Genomic DNA, 20,934 nt, shown 5'->3' with positions numbered 1-20,934 from the left:
GGGTCTGGGCAGGTTACGCTCTGGAGGATTCATCTGTATTTGTTGGGCCTACTGGCCTGTTTCCAAATTGCAGGGATTCTATGATGATTCTATTCAAAATGGTGCTGATCTGCAGACAGTAGGAAAGCATTTGGTTATATTTTGCTGTTTCTTTCTCACTAAAATGCATGTGATAAAATCCTTCATTCAGAGTATAAATGATCTTCAGGATAGATCCTTGATCAGTAGGAAATCAATAGTTACAGAGAAAATGCAGAAAAGTGAGCATGAGGAATGTTGGATTGACTGAAGGGCTAACGCGAGGGCCTACTTCCGTTCCTATTTCTTATGGTCTCTTGAGTACGCAGGAATGTGAAGTACTAGCATCAACCAGGATCGTCTGGAATGGTGGAGCAGTCTGGACGGCTGAATTGCCGAATCCTGCTCCTAATTGTCCATATGACCTCTGGTATTGTAATAAATCTGATTCCATAATTTTTGGGGTCAAAGAAGAAATTTCCATTTCTGGTGTGCTTTTCACAACTTTGTCTTTCCTAAGCACTTTATAACCAATGAAGTCCTTTTATAGTGTGGTCATTGTTCTATGGGCGGCACGGTGGCACAGTGGTTAGCACTGCTGCCTCGCAGCGCCAGAGATCCGGGTTCAATTCCCGCCTCAGGCGACTGACTGTGTGGAGTTTGCACGTTCTCCCCGTGTCTGCGTGGGTTTCCTCCGGGTGCTCCGGTTTCCTCCCACAGTCCAAAGATGTGCAGGTTAGGTGAATTGGCCATGCTAAATTGCCCGTAGTGTTAGGTAAGGGGTAAATGTAGGGGTATGGGTGGGTTACGCTTCGGCGGGTCGGTGTGGACTTGTTGGGCCGAAGGGCCTGTTTCCACACTGTAAAGTAATCTAATCTAATCTAATCTAAAAATCTAATATCTGGTGGGATGTTCTCATCTCCAACTGCACCCAGAATTTTAATTTCTTTCTCTGGTGTGGGCATTGTTTTATTTTGTGGACCATTCCATGTTGCAGCTGAGAAAAAGGATGTTTGAGAAGCAAATCCAACGCAAACCCATCAGACTTGGTAAATTCTTCCCAATGTTAACACCATTTGACTATTACAGAAGGCAATGTGTTCAAGTTACTTTTGTTTAACGTGGAATGTTAGCAGCCGTAATCAAGTCCTGTGACAACCCTGTATTCATCCTTTTGCGAGCTGAATGATTCAATCACTAGGGCTTAATTTATATGAGAAGATTTCTATTTTTTAACCTGTGGACTATAGAGTAATAGGACACCGGAAACATTCTTCAGTCCAACTCATCCATGCTAACCAAGATTCCCAAACAAAACTAGACCCACTTGCCTGCGTTTGCCCCATATTCCTTTTAAACCTTTCCTATTCATGTACCTATCCGAATGCATCTACCGCTTCCTTTCATATTCCACATGCCAACCACCACTTTATGGAAAAAATTGCCTCTCTGGTCCCTTTTAAATCTTTCACCTCTCTCCTTTTAAAAAAAAATGCCCTCTAGTTTTGAACTCCTCCACCTTAGGGAAAAGACCTTTGTTATTCATCTTATCAATGCCCCTCATGATTTTATAAACCTGTGTAAGGTCACCCCTCCAGCTCCTACGCTCCAATGAAAAACGTCTGAGCCTATTTTTATAACTCCAACCCTCCAGTCAGAGCAACATCCTTAAATTTTTCCTGCACCCTCTCCAATTTATTAATGTCTTTCCTATAGCAGTACATGAGAAATAAGTCCCATACTTCCCTTGACTGAGGAATCTTGCTTCTGAAGTAGGCTTTTCTATTTGCCATGTACAATTATTGCTAAGCTTCTCGTCAGTCAAGCCACTATTGCTCACGTTGAACTACATACTAGTTTGATCATTCCACTTAGTCTGTCAGCCGTGATTCAGTTGTTTAAAGCCCACCTCCAAGTCAAACGATTTTGTCCTAATCCAGAACCTTGTGCAGTAAATCCAGGCTGAGACTGGCAGCCTAATGCCGACGGAGTGATTGGGTGAGCACATAACTGGTGATATTGCATAGGCTGCAGTTGTGATAAATAAACACGACTGCATTTTATTTGGAGAGGGAATTGAAGGTGCTGCAGGGGAAAGTTGTACCACTCTTCACAGCTATCAGCACAATGACTGAACAATTGTGCTAACTTAAGGTCAATAATTCTTGAGCCAGAGAAGATGCATCCAAGGATTCTCAAGGAACTTGCTATAACTAAGGCACAGTTCTTCCAAAAATTACTGGAGTTTTGCTTGGGGAACAGGGAAAAGGCAAATATTGCTTATTTTCTTACGAAAGTGGCAGAAGTGACCCTTGAAACTAGAGATTGATATTACTTGCTAAACTTAAGTAATGGTATGGAAACACTGTAAAGGTTATAACCGGTCAATGGCAAAGCAAGAAAAATCATTCCTGACCCCACTCAAAACCTTGGTGAGATGGTGCGATATCTCAATGGTGAGAATTCTGTCTTCTCTTAGATTGTATTGTCCACTCATTGTGTGTTCCTAATATGGAGCTACAAAGAAGTTATCAAGTTGTCCAAGCAGCTAACCCCATAAAAGAATTCTCTTCAACAACCAAGCAAGGAATAAATAGTACTAAAAGCTAATAAGTTTCTGGAAAAATAAGGAAAAATAAAACAAAATTGGACCAAAATATGCAGTGATTGTAGAGGATAGTTATTCAGTTAGAATCAAATTGGTTGGCCAACTGACTTTGATTTCTGCCTTTGGGGAAGGGTAGAATTTGTTTGCAGCACAGCTTAACCTACAGTGGAACTGTGAGGGACTGACCGCGACACAGTCGGTTTCAGTGGGGGAGTGGTAGCACGCACTGACAGTTCACCATCAACCACTAGCACCATCAAATCCTGGCTAAGATTGTAAAGCAACTACGTAGAAATAACACTGCAGTCAGTGAACTTGCAAAGCGACAGTCCTGTCACTCGAGCTGATTGCATGACAATGGCCTTTTGGAGTAAAAGCACTGGATTTGGGGTGCTTGAATTTCAAGAGACCTTTTTACAGTTCCTCAAAGTCTGAGGGTGGATGTAAAGAAACTAGGAATCAGAAATTATTTGCAATTGAAACTTCTATTGTTGACCAATAGATCCCCAAGGCAGTGAATCCTGGTCTTGTGGCCAGCCTGGGAGAATCTGGGCTAATCATATAGATTCTGGATTAGTGGTGCTGGAAGACCACAGCAGTTCAGGCAGCATCCAAGGAGCTTCGAAATCGACGTTTCGGGCTGTGCTCTTCCAGCACCACTAATCCAGAATCTGGTTTCCAGCATCTGCAGTCATTGTTTTTACCTCGCTAATCATATAGAGACAGATCTAATGTAATCACCACATTCAGTAGTCGAGTTGATGGAGTCCAAGGTTGTGGAGGATTTTCGAGCAAGTTGTTGATAACATGGAGGATGTTTGAGCAGGTTGAACAGACATTTAATACTCAAATCGAGAGCTGTAAACAGCAAGCTGTTTATTTCACTTCATGACTGATGCCAGATGGACCAATATGTTTGCTGTGTTACTGTGCACCTGTGTTAGATTGAGCTGAGCTGAAATAAATTGGGGTCAACTGGATTTAAGACTGAAGCTTGTAGCCCACCTCCTTGGGGAATGAACGGAGCTTATTTTAAAGTTGGTAAGATTGTGTAGGGAATTGATTAGTCGCTTTTCCAGGTTAATTGCTCAGACAGAGAAGAGTTCAAATACCATGGGAGGAGAGTTCAAATTAAAGTTAGAAGGCGAAGAACTGAGCAACACTTTTCACCCAAAAGACTGGAGTTATGGAATAAATTAGGGAAGCCAGACAATGTAAATAGGTTTTAATGGATAATTATTACGTTTCCATTGAGAGATGATGTCGTTATGTGTTGAATTGGCAGCATGAAATGTGTGAAGTAACAGTCTGTTCTAGTATAATGAGTTTTCCCCCATGTCTGGTAGTTATTTTTGAGATAATGTGCGAACCCATTATTTTCAGATCTATTTCACTTGTCACACTTTATTCTTTCACTGATTTTTTGAGAGGGATTTGGACCCAGCTTCTCAAAGTACAGAGTACCATGCTCACTCGTCCTTTTTTCATCCCACTCCCTCCTTCTGCCTTTTGAATATAACAAAATAAATGTGTTGTGAACTCTTCTGAAAGCACAGGTGAGAATCGGAACATCCACCTGTATGAGTGATCTCTCGCACAACTTCCTCAGTAGGTTATCTCACTCAAATTGCTTTTCAGTGACCTCTGCATCCGAAGTGATGGGAGTGTGGAAATTGCAATGGGAAGGAATACAGGTGTAGTTGAGATAAATAGTATAGATGCATTTACTAGGCAACAAAAGGTAGATAAACAATAAGTGGGAATCAAGCAGAAAGGTAATCTGGGTTAGTTGAAGAGTAAAAGGGAGGCCTTATGGAATACAGGCATTGACATGGGCCTGTTTCTGTCCTGTAGAATACATACAAATTATATACAGGTTGTTTAAATCTGCTTCCAGACAGCTGTTCTTTTACAGCAGCCATATGCAAATATGGTAAATTTTGTCTTTGTGCTACACCAAACCATCAGTCATTGCTGTCAACCTGAAGAGATTCACAGCTCTACACCCCTCTTCTGTAGCATTCTGAAATCTGCATAAAATCTCCGTGTTTGGGATTAGCACTACCCACCTGAGTAACACTGCATTTAGCTACCGTGAGTGTCATGTTCCAGATGTGGGCCTGTTATCCTGGTAACATCTACATCTGATTATAATTTTTCACCTAGTTTAGATCTTAAAACATGCAGCAATACTGCATCATCTATGAACAATATGTACAATTTGTGTGCATTTTTTAAGAGTTGAAAAAGTTAAGGCAGATACACAAGACCAATATAAGATAAATAATTTTATTGCCTTATCCACAGTACATCTAATCAGAAATTTGTCATTCTTAACTGGTCTGGTCTCTGACTCCAGACCTACAGAAATGTGGGTGACTCTAAACTACCCTCAGGCACATAGGCTTGGGCATTGAACACTGGCCTAGCCAGTGATACCCACATAGGCATAGGATTCCTGATGAAGGGCTTTTGCCCAAAACGTTGATTTTCCTGCTCCTCGGATGCTGCCTGACCTGCTGTGCTTTTCCAGCACCACTCTAATCTAGACAGTGATAACCACATCCCATGAACAATTTTTTTTAAAAAATCCTATGTTCTTACCTAGACTATCAGAAGTCTCAGAAACTTTGAAAATTCACATCCATGTGTTTTCCATGCTGCCCATATCCAACAATTTTCCCAAAAAAATTATTTTCTGAATTTTGGAACTGTTTCTTTGCTGTGCTGGGACTTTTAAGTCACCCTTCTTCATCCCAAGTGGGCCTGCAGAGAATCTGGAATGACTGCTTTCCAGTAAGTTGCTAATTAGTGAACTCCAAATGAAGGACATCAACCCTGGTAGATTGCAATCGACTGATCGATCATGGAGCCTGACAATTGATCTCACTGCCTGCATTCCTTCGCCAGATGCATATCGATATTATGTAGCTGCGTGACATCTGCTTCCAAAGCTGCGTGGCTGCAGAAAAGTGCATGCTGTTCACATGCTTTGCCTGCATGCTGCATTACATTTCAGTTCAGCTCCAGTTTCAGGGTAAGGCAAGTGATTTTTTAATGGTGGCAATATAAACATGTATATTAGAAATATACTAGGAATTGATTTTCAAACTTAGGTTATTCAGCCCATCATGTCCATGTGGACTCTCTGCAAGAACAGATCAATTTGTCCAACTCCTTTAACCAGTCTCTGTAGACCTGCAGTTTTTGTTTCTCTCTGCAGCTACTTTAATAGGGATGTGTAGGATAAAGACTAGTTACTTGGAATACTGCAACGTCCCAATCCAATGTCTAGCAACGAAAGCCATAGGTACTGGAAATAAATTTCCATCGCTGAGTAACCTCCCGTGCATCTACACTCTAAGACAGCCATTGACCTTGTGGATGTTTGAGGCCCGATTCCAGAGGCCTACCTGCAGCAGAACCAGCGGCACAGCGACATTACCAACTACAGTGTGAAGCAATAATGATGAACCTGGAAAGAAACCACAAATGTATAACTTCCACATGGAATGGGAATATTAACTTCTACTCAACTGTAAAAGACGTTTGCCTTGTAATGACCAAAGTATGTTGCTAAGTTTAAAAAAAAAAGGGAATCTGAAATGACAAATGCACAGTAAATTCAAGGATAATTTTCCCTCAAAATGCATGCTTCAGACCAAGAAAGTTGAAAAGTTGAGAGCCTTTTTGAAAGTTTTTTAAAATAAAATTGCAGCAAAAGCACTGAAACATCGTTGAATCTTTGCCATGTTTTGACAAAACACAATTCCCAGATAGCAAAGTAGTTAAACAAGCATTGACGGTTGACATTGACTCTTTACTCAAAGATTTTAAGAAGAAATACTAACTGCAATCCAGAGCATGTCCCTTGGTGCAAAGTGAGTGGAATCTTTGAAGATAACTTTTAACAATCACAGCAGGACCTGAAGATTATTATTATTAATGCTTCTCATTGGCCATTTAGTTAATACATCAACGCTACTGACTGTTTTTGTGCGCATGGCTGTTAAGGACATTACTAAAAAGGATCTTCAAATCTCTTTTGCCCCTCTTAGAGAGAAAAAAGGGTGACAATTTCTACAATACATTCAAAAGATGTGTGCTTGAGAAAACCAGTTTCAATTTTTAAAAAAACATTGATTTACATCCCAATTAATGGTGCGCCCACCCATGTCTGATGCAAGTATGGGCTTTGCATTTTGCTGAACTGTAACATCATTAAGTAAAGTTATGGACTTGTAATAAAAGTTATTAAGATTGCAAACTCGATTCGAGCAAGGCCCTTTCAGCACGGCTTGTTTAAATTCTTACTTGGCAAACTCTATGCTGCCTACAGTAAACTAATCCTCTGTACTGCTGTAACATCATTAAGTTGAGCAAAGGTCCTGCAAAGATTTCTCGATCTGGTTTCATGAATCATCACTTTCACTATGAATGAAGTGTGTAGTGAACTGTCAAACAATGCATGGTTGCTCGACTTCAGGTTTCTTACAGACCTAGTGTTCGAACAGAACATACTGAACTGTGAACTTTAGGGAAAGGACAGGCTTGGAGTATGTTTAGTGCTGTGAATGTATTTAACTCAAATCAGTGTGTGGGCCTACCTATTAAAACATAAAACATTGTGACACTGCCAGAGTCTGAAGAAAATACTAGGGAAAAAAAAGATAAATACTCTACCCAGGCAATTATGTGCAGCTCTGAATTTCCCTGCTAAAATCTTCAATGTGTGTATTTAGAAATTAATGTGATAGAACAAATAATCATGTTTGCCTCGAATCCATTCATTGAAATTGACCAATAGTTTTCAAAGGGTGTGCCATGGCACAATAGTGTGCTGTAAAAACTGCCTAAGTGTGCTGTAAAAGGTTGTACAAAAAGGTAAGGAAATGCTTCATCTGAAACACAAACCAAAATTAAACTAAAACTCATAAAATAATCATCCAATTAGAAGCAAAGTATTGGTCTTGCGATTCTAAAACACCGAACATTCTAAATACAAGGGATAATGGGAAAAATTGAGAACTTTTGACAATTTGAACGAGGAACGAAACAACAGTGTTCGTGGCTTTATGCACCTGCACCCTTGGTGCTTTTGTTTAGCAACACTCCCCAGAGCACTACTTTTGCAATTCACTTGAACGTTTTTCTCTGAGTTTCACTTCTGTATCAGTTAATGCAGAGAGTGGAACAGATTTTAGGCCGGTGAATAGTTAGAAATAGTTGAGTTGAGCAGATTTTGAAAATATGTTGTCGTGAAATGTGAAACTTTCATGCATTTGATCTTTATTTAGCTTGTTGTATATTGCAAACTTCACCAGTAAAACCATAACTGGAGTGAATGTGATACTTATGAGTAATCAATTTAGCTGAAAAAAATGAGTGTGCTATGGCATTGTCTCATTTGAAGTGTGCCTTAAGACCATAAGATAAGACATAGGAGGAAGTAAGGCCATTCGGCCCATCGAGTCCACTCCGCCATTCAATCATGGCTGATGGGCTTTTCGACTCCACTCACCCACATTCTCCCCATAGCCCTTAATTCCTTGTGACATCAAGAATTGTCATTGAAGTGTTCGTCCAGCCTCCTGTCTGTTGCTGCCGCCACCCCCTTTATCTACAGCTCCCCCCCACCCCCACCCCCCACACACACATCCAGTCCTGAACAAGGGTTACACCTGAATCATCGACATCTCCACCTCCCTGATGCTGCCTGGCTTGCTGTGTTCTTCCAGCCTCCTGCCTGTCTATTTTGTTATTGAAGTAGACATTGTTGGGTTAGCTACAAATGTCCATTAGATGTTTGATTTACAATGCAGTAGAGTTGAACTGGAAATAATTACTATGCAAAATGATGTAGTGCTGCAAGTCGGAACAAAGGACAGTAATTCTTGCCCCCACCCACCCCCCGCCTTCAGATTTTTGGTATTCCCAGCCAAAACAATACCCACTTCTATCATCCTTTCCTTTTAAAGTGAAACCATACTTTTACTCCACTTAAGTCTGAGACCGCATTCTCCAAAATGCAGGTAATCTAATCCAAGTTTCGCACCCACCTCTCTGCCATTTAATGGACTATATATGTCTATTAGCTCAAATATCAAGGCACTGGTAGTTAATGTGCCATCACAGGTGTCATATTATGAGACTTGGTGAGTAGAAGACCAAATATATACGTATGCTTTGTTTTAGATTTATATGGCATTAAAAGTCATCCATTTATTCTCTATCTTTGGTATTGATCCTGGATTGCACCTCAATTCAAAAAGTGATTTTGTACTTTAAAAAGACCTATACTTCGTCTGAGCTGAAAATGTGTTGCTGGTAAAGCACAGCAGGTCAGGCAGCATCCAAGGAACAGGAGAATTGACGTTTCGGGCATAAGCCCTTCATCAGGAACTTCAGCCCTTCATACTTTGTCTGCCCTATCCTCTGGTCCTAATTCACACCTCAAACACTTATCTTCTCTCTGGGAGTAATCCCTGATCCTAAGAAACTGGGCAAGAACCACACTGAACACATTGATGAATATCTTCAGTGCTAGCAGCTCCCATGTGGTTTAAGAGTTCTTATTCTATTCACAATCCTTGTGCATTCACTTTGCAAGGCCTGTTCACTGCTTTATTAGTTAGTTTGGTTTCAATTTTGATAGACACCCACGTGAAGTTGTCAGGTTTTTGAAGTCCACCTTATGCACTGCCTTATCCAGATTCGTATTTGGCTGCTCTCTCTTCTCTAAATTAAGGTTTTGGTTAAAGATCTCGTGCCACAGCTTCAGCATAAAAAGCAAATCCTATACTTGAGGTGCATACCTTTCTGATGAGACATTAAACAGAAGTCCCGTAAACAGGGGTAGGTTAGTCATGTGGAATGTGGCTGATCATTTCAATGCTGTTTTCCCCACAATGTCTCCATACCCCCTAATGTCATTAGACCCCAGAAAGCTACCGGTTTTCTGTCTTGGACATGCGCAATGATTGAGCTTTCACAGACTCCCTTAGGTAGAGTATTCCAAAAATTCACGATTTGCCAGCTCTTGGCCCATATCCCTCCAAACCATTCCTATTCATATCCCAATCCAGATGCCTTTTAAATGTTGTAACTGTACCAGCCTCCACCACTTCCTCTGGCAGCTCATTCCATACACGTACCATCATCTGCGTGAAAAAGTTGCCCCTTAGGTCCCTTGAAAATCGTTCCTTTCTCACCTTAAACGTGTGCTATCCAGTTTTGGACTCTCCCAGCCCTGGGAAATGATGCTCCGGGGAAAACAGCTTCAGTCTATTCAGCCCCTCCCTATAGCTCAAACCCTTGAAGCCTGACAACATCCTTAAATCTTTATCTAATTCCTTTTCAAGTTTCACAACATCCATCCTACAGCAGGGAGACCAGAATTGCATGCAGTATTTCATTAGTGGCCTAACCAATGTCCTGTACAGCCACAACATGACCTCCCATCTCCTGTACTCAATGCACTGACCAATGAACGCAAGCATACCAAATGCTGCCTTCACGATCGTATCTACCTGTGACTCCACTATCAAGGATCTCGACTCCTGCACTCCAAGGTCTTGTTTGTCTAACAACACTCCTAGGACCTCACCATTAAGTATGAGTCCTGCTATGATATGCCTTTCCAAAATGCAGCACCTCACATTTATCTAAAATTAAAATCCATCTGCCACTCTTTGGCCCATTGGCCCAAGATCCCATTGTACCCTGAAGTAAGCTTCTTCACTATCCATTACACCTCCAGTTTTGGTGTCATCTGCAAACTAATCATACCTCCTATGTTCACATTCAAGTCATTTATGTAAATGATAAGAGGCAGTGGACCCAGCACCAATCCTTGTGGCACACTGACCACAGGCCTCCAGGCTGAAAAACAACCCTCCACCACCACCCTCTGTCTTCTACCTTCGAGCTAGTTCTGTATCCAAATGGTTAGTTTTCCCTCCATTCTGTATGATCTAAGTTTGCTATGAGGAACCTTGTCGAATGCCTTGCTGAAGTCCATACAGATCACGTCCAGGCGCTCTTCCCTCATCAATCCTTTTTGTTACTTCTTCAAAAAAAAACTCATCAAATTCATGAGACGTGATTTCCCACACACAAAGCTATGTTGACTGTCCTTAATCAGTCCTTGCCTTTCCAAATACATGTACGTCCTGTCCCTTAGGATTTCCTCCAACAACTTGCCCATCAGCAATGTCAGGCTCACTGTTCTATGTTTCCCTGGCTTTCTTAAATAATGGCACCACACTTGCCACTTTGCAATCTTCTGACACCTCACTCGTGGTTATTGATGATTGAAATATCTCAGCAAGGGGCCCAGAAATCACTTTCCTAGCTTCCTAAAGAGTTCTGTATTACATCTGATCAGGTCCTCTGGATTTATTCACCTTTATGCCATCTAAGACATTCAGCATCTCCTCCTCTGTCATACACACATTTTTCCAAGACGTTGCTATTCCTTTCTCCATGTTCTCTAGCTTTTTATCCTTCTCCAGAGTAAACACTGATGCAAAATACTCATTTAGTGTCTTCCCCCATCTTCTGTTGTTCCACACATCGATGGCCTTGCTGATCTTTAAGGGGCCCTAATCTCTCCCTGGTTACCTTTTTCTCCTTAATGTATTTATAAAATCCCTTTTTGGATTCTCCTGAACCCTATTTGCCAAAGCTATTTCATGTCCCCTTTTTTGCCTTCCTGATTACCCTCGTAAGAATATTCCTACTGCCTTTATACCCTTCTAGATATTCACTCTATCCCTGCTGTCTACATGTGATGTACCAATCAGCTGAGGCCTCAGCTGTTTACAAACCATATTAATAACTTTGACAAAACAGAACATTCAATACAGGTCTCGCCCTTTTTTTTTTATATAAAACATTCAAAGCTTACTGACCAGTTTCATAAAAATTCGAAACCTAAATCTCCATCCAGTTTAACTTGCATCACTGCAGGAAATGTTTGTCTTCTCTCCTTAGCATTGAACTGAGGTGCATTTGGCACAGAGGTTGATTTAGATGCCAGGAAATTTAATTGAATCTGAAGTAACTCTACAATTTCTATGCTAGGTATTGAAGAGGTCTTCAACACTGGTGTAACTTCCTGTTCTTCTGTGATGCATGCAGTTTCATGTTAACCTCAATCTGTTCCACCTGTCCTTGGATATCTATTCTGGTCCTTATTTTCAGAGGAGTTGGTTTATAAAACCTCTTACCTTCTCACGACTGCCATGTTGTTTTTGTTTAAATTTCTCAAATAATCATGGCAAAACTCCATAGACAAAATGAACAGCAGATTGTCTATTTAAGGCATTTTTGTCCATGGAGTTGCAGAAATTCCTTGGGCCAGTTTTACAGAAACTGTCACTCTAGGCCCCTGTTTCTGCTGGAGTGTCTTTATTGAATATTTATTGTTGGTTCTGTGAATACATTTTTGAAATTACATCCTGCAGTTTTATCAACTCTTTCGAAACCTAAATTGCACTGAGGATCTGTAATTTTCTGTGACCAGATTTATGGTCTTGTCTATTTTCATTTATAGAGTCATAGAGATGTACGGCACGGAAACAGACCCTTCAGTCCGACTCGTCCATGCTGAGCAGATATCCTGACTTAATCAAGTCCCATTTGCCAGCACATGGTCCATATCCAGCTCAACCTTTGCTATTCCTATACCTATCCAAATGCCATTTAAATGTTATAATTGTACCAGCCTCCACCACTTCCTCTGGCAGCTCATTCCATACACGTACCACCCTCTGCGTGAAAAAGTTGCCCCTTAGGTCTCTTTTATATCTTTCCCCTCCAACCCTGGCAGCATCCTTGTAAATGTATCTGAAACCCTTCAAATTTCGCACCATTCTTCCGATAGGAAGGAGACCAAGATTGCATGCAGTATTCCAAACATGGCCTAACCAATATTCTGTACAGCCGCACCATGACCCCTCAAATCCTACACTCAATGCTTTGACCAATAAAGGAAAGCATACCAAATGCCACCTTCACTCCTATCTACCTGCAACTCCGCTTTCCAGGAGCGGTGAACCTGTTGTCCCAGGTCTCTTTGTTCTGCAACACTCCCCAGGACCTTACTATTAAGTGTATAAATCTTGCTCTGTTTTGCTTTTCCAAAATGCAGCACCTTGCATTTATCTAAATTAAACTCCATCCGCCCCTCCTCCGTAACCTTCTTTGCTGGCTACAGAACCTCCAAGTTTGGTGTCTTCTCCAAAATTGCTAACTATACCTCCAGTGTTCACATCCAAATCATTTATATAAATGATGAAAAGCAGTGCACCTAGCACTGATCCTTGTGCCACACTGCTGGTCAAAGGCCTCCAGTTTGGAAAGCAACCCTCCACCATCACCCCCTTCTACTTTTGAGCCAATTCTGTATCCAAATAGCTAGTTCTCCCTCTATTCCATGCGATCTAACTTTGATAGCCAGTCTACCTTGAGGAACCTTGTTGAATGCTTTACTAACGTCCATATAGGTCGCTCTGCCCTCATCAATCCTCTATTAAATGGGATTCTTTTGGAAGATTATTGAAGTGTATATTTGCAGGAATTGATCTGTCGCAAGAACTTGGAGTCGCAGGTAGGTAGGATAGTGAAGAAGGCGTTTGATATACTTTCTTTTATTGGTCAGAGTATGGAGTACAGGAGTTGGGAGGTCATGTTGCGGCTGTACAGGACATTGATTAGGCCACTGTTGGAATATTACGTGCAATTCTGGTCTCCTTATCAGAAAGATGTTGTGAAACTTGAAAGGGTTCAGGAAAGATTTACAAGGATGTTGCCAGGGTTGGAGGATTTGAGCTACAAGGAGAGGCTGAACAGGGAGAGGCTGAACAGGCTTGAAGCTGTTTTCCCTGGAGCGTCGGAGGTTGAGGGGTGACCTTAAAGAAGTTTTACAAAATTATGAGGGGCCTGGATAGGATAAATAGACAAAGTCTCTTCCCTGGGGTGGGGGAGTCCAGAACTAGAGGGCATAGGTTTAGGGTGAGAGGGGAACGATATAAAAGAGACCTAAAGGTGGTACTTGTATGGAATGAGCTGCCAGAGGAAGTGGTAGAGGCTGGTACAATTGCAACATTTAAGAGGCATTTGATAGGTATAGGAATAGCAAAGGTTGAGCTGGATATGGGCCATGTGCTGGCAAATGGGACTTGATTAAGTCAGGATATCTGCTCAGCATGGACGAGTCGGACTGAAGGGTCTGTTTCCGTGCTGTACATCTCTATGACTCTATAAATATATGAATAGGAAGGGTTTGGAGGGATATGGGCCGGGTGCTGGCTGGTGGGACTAGATTGGGTTGGGATATCTGGTTGGCATGGATGGGTTGGACTGAAGGGTCTGTTTCCGTGCTGAATATCTCTGTGACTCTATAACTGAATATTTTTCAAATTACAAAGAGGGGCTGTACTTTGCAGACTGTTTAGTACGTGCCAACAGTCTGACTAAACATGAAATGATATGTAGTCTTGACTTTGGATATTGTTAACATGTATAAAGTTTCAAAGTAACACAAAACGCATGGCAAGCTCATCACTTGTGTGAAAAGAGAAAAGACCAACCTAATATTGAGGACATTTTCGAGGGAAGGAAATCTGCCATCCTCACCTGGTCTGGCCGCCAGTGACTCCAGAGCCTCAGCAATGTGCTTGGCTCGTAACTATTTCAACTTCATGGCCTGGCATATGCCCCACTCAACTTCTGCATTCAAGCCAAGGGATCAACCCTGGTTCAACAGAGAATGCAGGATGGCATGCCCGGAGCAGCATCAGACATATTTTAAAAGTGAGTGTCAACTTGGTGAAGTTACCACACGGGATTACTGACATGCCAAATTATAAACAGCAACTGACAGAGCTAAGCAATCCTACAACCAATGAATCCGATCTAAGCTCTACAGCTGTGCCGCAACCAGTTATGAATGCTGGTGGATAATGAACCGACTCATTGGAGGAGGAGGCTTCATAAATATTCCCATCCTAAATGATGGAAGAAGTCAGTACATCAGTGCAAAAAATAGAGCTGAAGCATTCACAACAATCTTTGGCTGGAAGTATTGAGTGGATGATCCATTTCTACTTCCCCCAGTGGTCCCCAGCATTACAGATACCAGTCCTTAGCCAGTTCACTTCACTCCATGAGATATCAAGAAGACACTGTATACTGCAAAGATTTTGGGTACTGACAACATTCCAGCAATAGCACCAAAGTCTTGTTCTCCAGAACTTTTGCACCCCCTAACCAAGCTGTTCCAGTGTAGTTACAAGACTGGTATCTACCCAACAATTAGAAAATTGCCGAGGTGTGTCCTGTGTACACACAGCAGGACAAATTCAACCTGCCCCATCAGTCTATTTTTGATCATCAGTAAAAGGATGGAAAGTGTCATCAACAGTGCTATCAAGCAGCACCTGCTCAGGTTCTGCCAGGGCCACTCCGCTCCTGACCTCATTACAGCCTTGGTACAAACATGGACAAAAGAGCTGAACTCCAGAAGGGAGGTGAGAGTGACAGCCCCTGACATCAAGACTACATCTGTCAGAGTGTGACATCAAGGAGCCCTAGTAAATTTGAAATCAATGAGTATCTGGGGGCAAGCTCTACACTGATTTGGAGTTATAACTAGCACATAGGAAGATGGAATGTGGTTGTTGGAGATCAGCTCCAGAATATATCTCTGCAGGTGTTCCTCCGAGTAGTGTCCTAGGCCCAACCTCCTTCACCTGCTTCATTGATGATCTTCCTTCCAACATAGTCAGAAGTGGGAGTCATTAGCGAATAATGGCCAGCACCATTTGCAACTCCTCAGATACTGAGGCAGTTCATGTTGATAAGTAAGATCTGGACAATTGGCAAGTAACAGTTGCACCACATAAATGCCAAGCCATAACCATCTTCGAGAAGAGACATTCTAGCTATCACCCCTTGATATTCAAAGGTGTACCATCACTGAATCCCCTATTGTCAACATCCTGAATGTTAGCATTGACCAGAAATTCATCTGGACCAGCCACGTAAGCACCATGATTATAAGAAGAGATCATAGTCCAGGAGTACAGTGGTGAGTAACTCCCTTCCTCACTCCTCCAAGCCTGTACACCATCTACAAGGCACAAGTCAGGAGTGACGATGAAATACTCCCCTGTTGCTTGGATATGTGCAGCTCAAACAGCACTCAAGAAGCTTGATACCATCTAGGACAAAGCAACATGCTTATTGGGCAACACTTCCACAAACATCCATTCCCTCCACCACTGATGCTCAGTCACGGCAGTGTGTACTATCTACAAGAAATTCACCAAAGATCCTTTGACAGCACCTTCCAAACCCATGGTCACTTCCTCCTAGAAGAACAAGGGCAGCAGATATTTGGGAATGCCATCACCTGCATGTTCCCCTCTAAGCCACTCATCATCCTGACTTGGAATTATATTGCTGTTCCTTCACTGTGGCTGGGTCACAGTGTGGGTCTACCTACAGCATGTAGACTGCAGCCATTAAACAAGGCAGCTCACCGCCATCTTCTCAAGGGCAACTGGTAATAGATCTTGGCATTCCTGATCAAGGGTCTTTGCCCGAAACATCGATTTTCCTACTCCTCGGATGCTGCCTGACCTGCTGTGCTTTTCCAGCACCACTCTAATCTAAATTCTGGTTTCCAGCATCTGCAGTCCTCACTTTTGCCTAATAGATCTCGGCCAGCCAGCAACACCAATTTCCCATGAGTTAATGTTTTTTGACAAGTCCAGTAATGTATTTTTGTTATTAATATCTCTGCATGTTGCTGCCTGACTTGGTGAGCAGTTTTGATTTTTAATTTGTGGTTTCGAGAAGTATTCTGCTTTTGTGCCATCTTGTCTTAGGCTTGATTTGCACTTTTTTTTTTCTTTAGTTGCTGCGCAGTTTCGAGAAGTTGTCCGAATCACACTCTGTCCAGACTGATGATTTGTCTCATTCTAAGATGCAAAATGCTTGTTCAGATTCTGGAAGCAGTGCAGAGAGAAAGCTGTGGCCAATCATGAATGTCTGGGTTATGAGGAAATACTCGGGAAACTTGGGTTATTCTTCCTGGAAAGGAGCCACCTGGCAGATTACACTCTCATCTCGAGTACAGTATTCAAGTTTTGCCTACTTCTCACTGGGAGAATATATTTGCCTTGCAAGGGGGTACATTGCAGATTAACTAGAATGGTATTAGTGCAGAGGGGTTAAATCATGAGCTTACAGCGAATAATTATGCCTTGTATTCCCTTGAGTGAGGAATTTAAAATGCTGTCATGATTTGATTTGATACACGTTAAGTCAGGAGTGCTCTGCCTGAAAGCAGCTCCTTGGCTTGTTGTCAGCTCAAGCTTTACCCTGAGCCATTTTTTTTGGGCACTATTTTTGCTGTTGCTTTCTAATCTTGGACAGAGTAAAGAGGCAAGTGCGAGGTCTACCTCAGCCAGAGTAGCAATTGAACCTATGCTGTCGGTTTTATCCTGAACTGTGTGCTTCCTGCCTAACTAATGGAGCAAACCTGCCCTCTGATGGGGAAAATCCAGAACAAAGGATATAATGTCAGCACTTGAGATGGACAATGAGAGACATTTTCTGTTAAAATTTAAATATGAAACTCTATCTCCTCTGAGAGCTACTTGATACTAGGCCAGTTAAAAATGTCAAGACTTTGATACATTTGAGGTACAGCCCAGTCATGTTCTGATTGAATGGAAGAGTTTTCTCAAGAGGCTTCTCCTGCTATGGTCTTACATGAACATAAGGTGCTGCTTTGTAATAGATTACTAAAATAGGACAAGGTGATGTTTCCTAATATCAGGAAGTACTGCACTGAAAGCACTTGACTGTTCAGACGCTGCCTTGTGAAGTTGATAAATGCGTTTATAATTAATGATGAGCTCAGTAGCTTGTTCATCTATAATTATTCACTAATAAGCAGCTCACACCTCAGGTAGGACATAGTGGTCATGGAGGACTGTGCAGTATTAATTTAGTAGAATAATACCTGGATTCTAAAGATTTAAGTTAGGAGACAACACAAATTATGTTGATTGTTTGTTTGAAATTTAGAGGATTAAAGGTGAAATCAGTTTTCAAAATATGAAGGGAAAGAGATTGGATCGCTCCAGACTACTTTCACATTTTGTTGTGTCCAGGTCAAATAGGCATTGCCTGAAATTCAAGCCAATCCTTTCGAGCAAAATTTGGCAATGCTTTAATACACAAAAGGATGGTAACAGCTCAGTGATGATTGATGCCAAATCAGTTTTTAAATTTAAAAACTGAGACACTACATAAACCAAAACTCCTGTACTCTATTAAAAGACATGGGATGTGTGGGTGAGTAGATGGAGTGAAGTCACATATCAACCTCACTTAAATGATGCAAACTTCCAGGTGCCTCCCTGTTCCCCATTTTCCTCAACTTAGGATTTCCCTCCCACTGTGGACTGTGGATGACATGGCTCTCAGCCATGTCCATCCCATTCCCTGCACATCTGCTCTTACCCGTTTCACTACCTTCCCAGGCAAGTCACTTTCCATCCTACTGCTTCTAACATTGTTCTCCAACAGAGTGCCTACACCAAGCACACCTCCCTTCTCCTCCACTGTCAACATTCTGTGGGGAATGTTGCCATTCCAATACACTCTCCCCTGTAACTGCGAACACCTTTTTCACCCTCTTCCTGGCCATGCCATGTTTCAGTCTTGTTGGCTTTGCTTTCAGAAGAGTGGACACATTTCTTCTTTTTCATACTGGTCATTTTACATCATTTTTATCTATTAATGTCCTTTGATGGCGCCTCCATCATCTGTTCCACTTGGTCCTCCTCTACCTCTGTCAACAGTGTAAAAGCCACTCCTTCTCCAGTACCTTTTCAGTTCCGAGGAAGAGTCTGATCAGACTTGATATGTTAACTTTGTCTTTTTCTACACATGCTGTCAGACCTGCTGGGTTTTTCAGCAGTTTTCATTTTTGTTAAGAGAGTTAGTTTGGTGAGGATGTGAATATGTGCCTCAACACCTTTACTTAGCTATAAAGCTGGATGATACTTCAGTAATGTGCCAAACAGCGCACACACCACCCCCCCCCCCCCCCCCCCCCCCCCCCCCCCCCACCAAACGGTACCAGTTCACTCCCTAAGGTGTACATATCTAATCATTCAAGGTGCATTTTAATTACAATCTCCACAACCTGTGCCCATTTGACCAGCTCCCAGTTATGGACCTTTTGAGTAGAATATGGATGATTATCTTACTGGTGCAGAAAATTGTAAGAACATGATGATATGTAAGGAACATTGAGTTTTCTCTAAATGTATTTTGAGTGGGAACAGAGTCTTTTAGGGAAAATTAATCTGACAAATCAGCACAATCAATAAGTCACCTGTGTTTGCCCCTGTTGTTGACACAAATGCCACACCTGACTATTGTACAGCTGAAAACTCCCTCCAGTCATTGCAAAACATTGTGGTGACCATTGTTACCAACCTTAGCTTAATGGTAACATAGTCACCTCTGAACCAGAAGGTTGTGGTTTCACTTTATATGGGCAAAGGCAGGATAATGGGTTTGAGAAACACATCGGCCATGATAGAATCGTGGAGCAGGCTCAATGGGCCAAATGGCCAAATTCTGCTCCTGTCATCTTATGGTTTTATGGGCAGTTGAGACTTCAGCGCCGTATTGTAGGAATGCAATGTCTGGTAATAACATCCTTCAGCTATCCCAGGCTATATCTGGGGCTGCAAGCCCAAAGATGTGCAAGTTAGATCATGCTAAATTGCCAATAGTATCCAGTTTGTGCAGGTCTGGATGGATTAGCCATGGGAAATGCAGGGATAGGGAAAGGGGTGGGTCTTGGTGGGATGTTCTTCGGAAGGTTGGTTTGGATTCAATGAACTGAATCACTTTCTTCCACACTGTTGGAATGATTCTAAGGAGGATTATAAACCTTTGCAACAACTGCACAGGATGTATTGTATAAAATCCTGGGCGGCACAGTGGCTCAGTGGTTAGCACTGCTGCCTCACAGTGCCAAGGACCCAGGTTTGATTCCAGCCTTGGCTGACTGTGCAAACTCCACACAGACATTCTCCCCGTGTCTGCGTGGGTTTCCTCCAGGTGCTCCGGTTTCCTCCCACAATCCAAAGATATTCAGGCCCGGTGAATTGGCCATGCTGAATTGCCCATAGTGTTAGATGTATTAGTCAGAGGGAAATGGGTTTGGGTGGGTTACTCTTCGGAGGGTCGCTGTGGATTTGTTGGGCCGAAGGGCCTGTTTCCACGCTTTGGAGAATTAATCTAAAACAACTGCTTGCACGTATGTGGTTCTTTTAGCATAGGAGTGGATCTCAAGGCACTTTAGGGGAGCAATTGTCAAACTAAATCAAATGACCTCCTATATGTCTCCCTCCTATAGGAAGGATGTTGTGAGACTTAAAAGGGTTCAGGAAAGATTTACAAGGATGTTGCCAGGGTTGGTGGGTTTGAGCTATAGGAAAGGCTGGGGCTGTCTTCACTGGAGCATCGGAGGCTGAGGGGTTCCCTTTATAGAGGTTTATAACATCATGAGGGGCATTGGTAGGGTAACTAGAAAGGATCTTTCCATTGGGTGAGGGAATCCCATCCTAGAGGGCATAGGTTTAAAATGAGAGGGGAAAAATTTTGAAAGGGACCAAAGGGGCAACTTTTTCTCAGAGTGGTACATATATGGAATAGGCTGCCAGAGGAAGTGGTGAAGGCTCGTGCAATGCAACATTTAAAAGACATCTGGTTGGGTATATGAATAGGAGGAGATAAGGGCCAAATGCTGACAGGTGGGACTAGATTGGATTGGGAGATCTGGTCGGTATGGATGAGCTGGACTGTGCTGTTCATCTCTCTGACTCTGTGACAAATGCAATGAAAAGAGAAGTGCAGGTTCTGTCTACTTCATACCAGCTAACTGAAAATCTGGTCTTTTGAGTAGTTTTGATCTACTTTATAAATCCACCAGTCTTCCACACATTTTTGAATCCCTTGTCTGATTATGCTATTTAGGTGATTGCTCCATCTTCAGCCCACATGCAGGTTGGTGTGCATAAGATGTTGCAAACATCATACGAATGACATTTTAATGAAGATCCCAGGCTACAATCTTCAATGAAACCTGTTTGCAACCCTAAACTATATCTGCCCAAACCACAGTAGATTGGGTAATGGATTCGTAAAAGGTAAAGTGACAAATTTTCAGTCTCTGACTGTAGTCAATCAGATTAGAAGATGAAATGTAG

The 20,934-nt window shown here is 42.1% G+C and overlaps 1 protein-coding gene across 2 annotated transcripts in view; it reads left to right on the top strand.

Annotated features, from left to right (window-relative positions):
* Positions 1-20,934, top strand: part of lin9 (lin-9 DREAM MuvB core complex component) — a 116,494-nt gene that overhangs the window by 36,903 nt on the left and 58,657 nt on the right. Inside the window, exon 1 of one of the 2 annotated variants that reach the window (XM_043687285.2) lies at positions 20,708-20,874. The exons of the other annotated variant lie outside the window; for it this stretch is intronic. The gene's annotated coding sequence lies outside the window, so the exon portion shown is untranslated. Of the gene's footprint in view, positions 1-20,707; positions 20,875-20,934 lie in introns of those variants that run through there. 2 annotated transcript variants of the gene reach the window in all.

Source organism: Chiloscyllium plagiosum, unplaced genomic scaffold (assembly GCF_037043375.1).
Source record: "Chiloscyllium plagiosum isolate Xiang-an unplaced genomic scaffold, Cpla_swu_hap1 HiC_scaffold_3, whole genome shotgun sequence".
NCBI classification, from domain to species: domain Eukaryota; kingdom Metazoa; phylum Chordata; class Chondrichthyes; order Orectolobiformes; family Hemiscylliidae; genus Chiloscyllium; species Chiloscyllium plagiosum.
The sequence above is the reverse complement of the archived record's forward strand: the minus strand, read 5'-3'. Positions and strand labels throughout refer to the sequence as shown.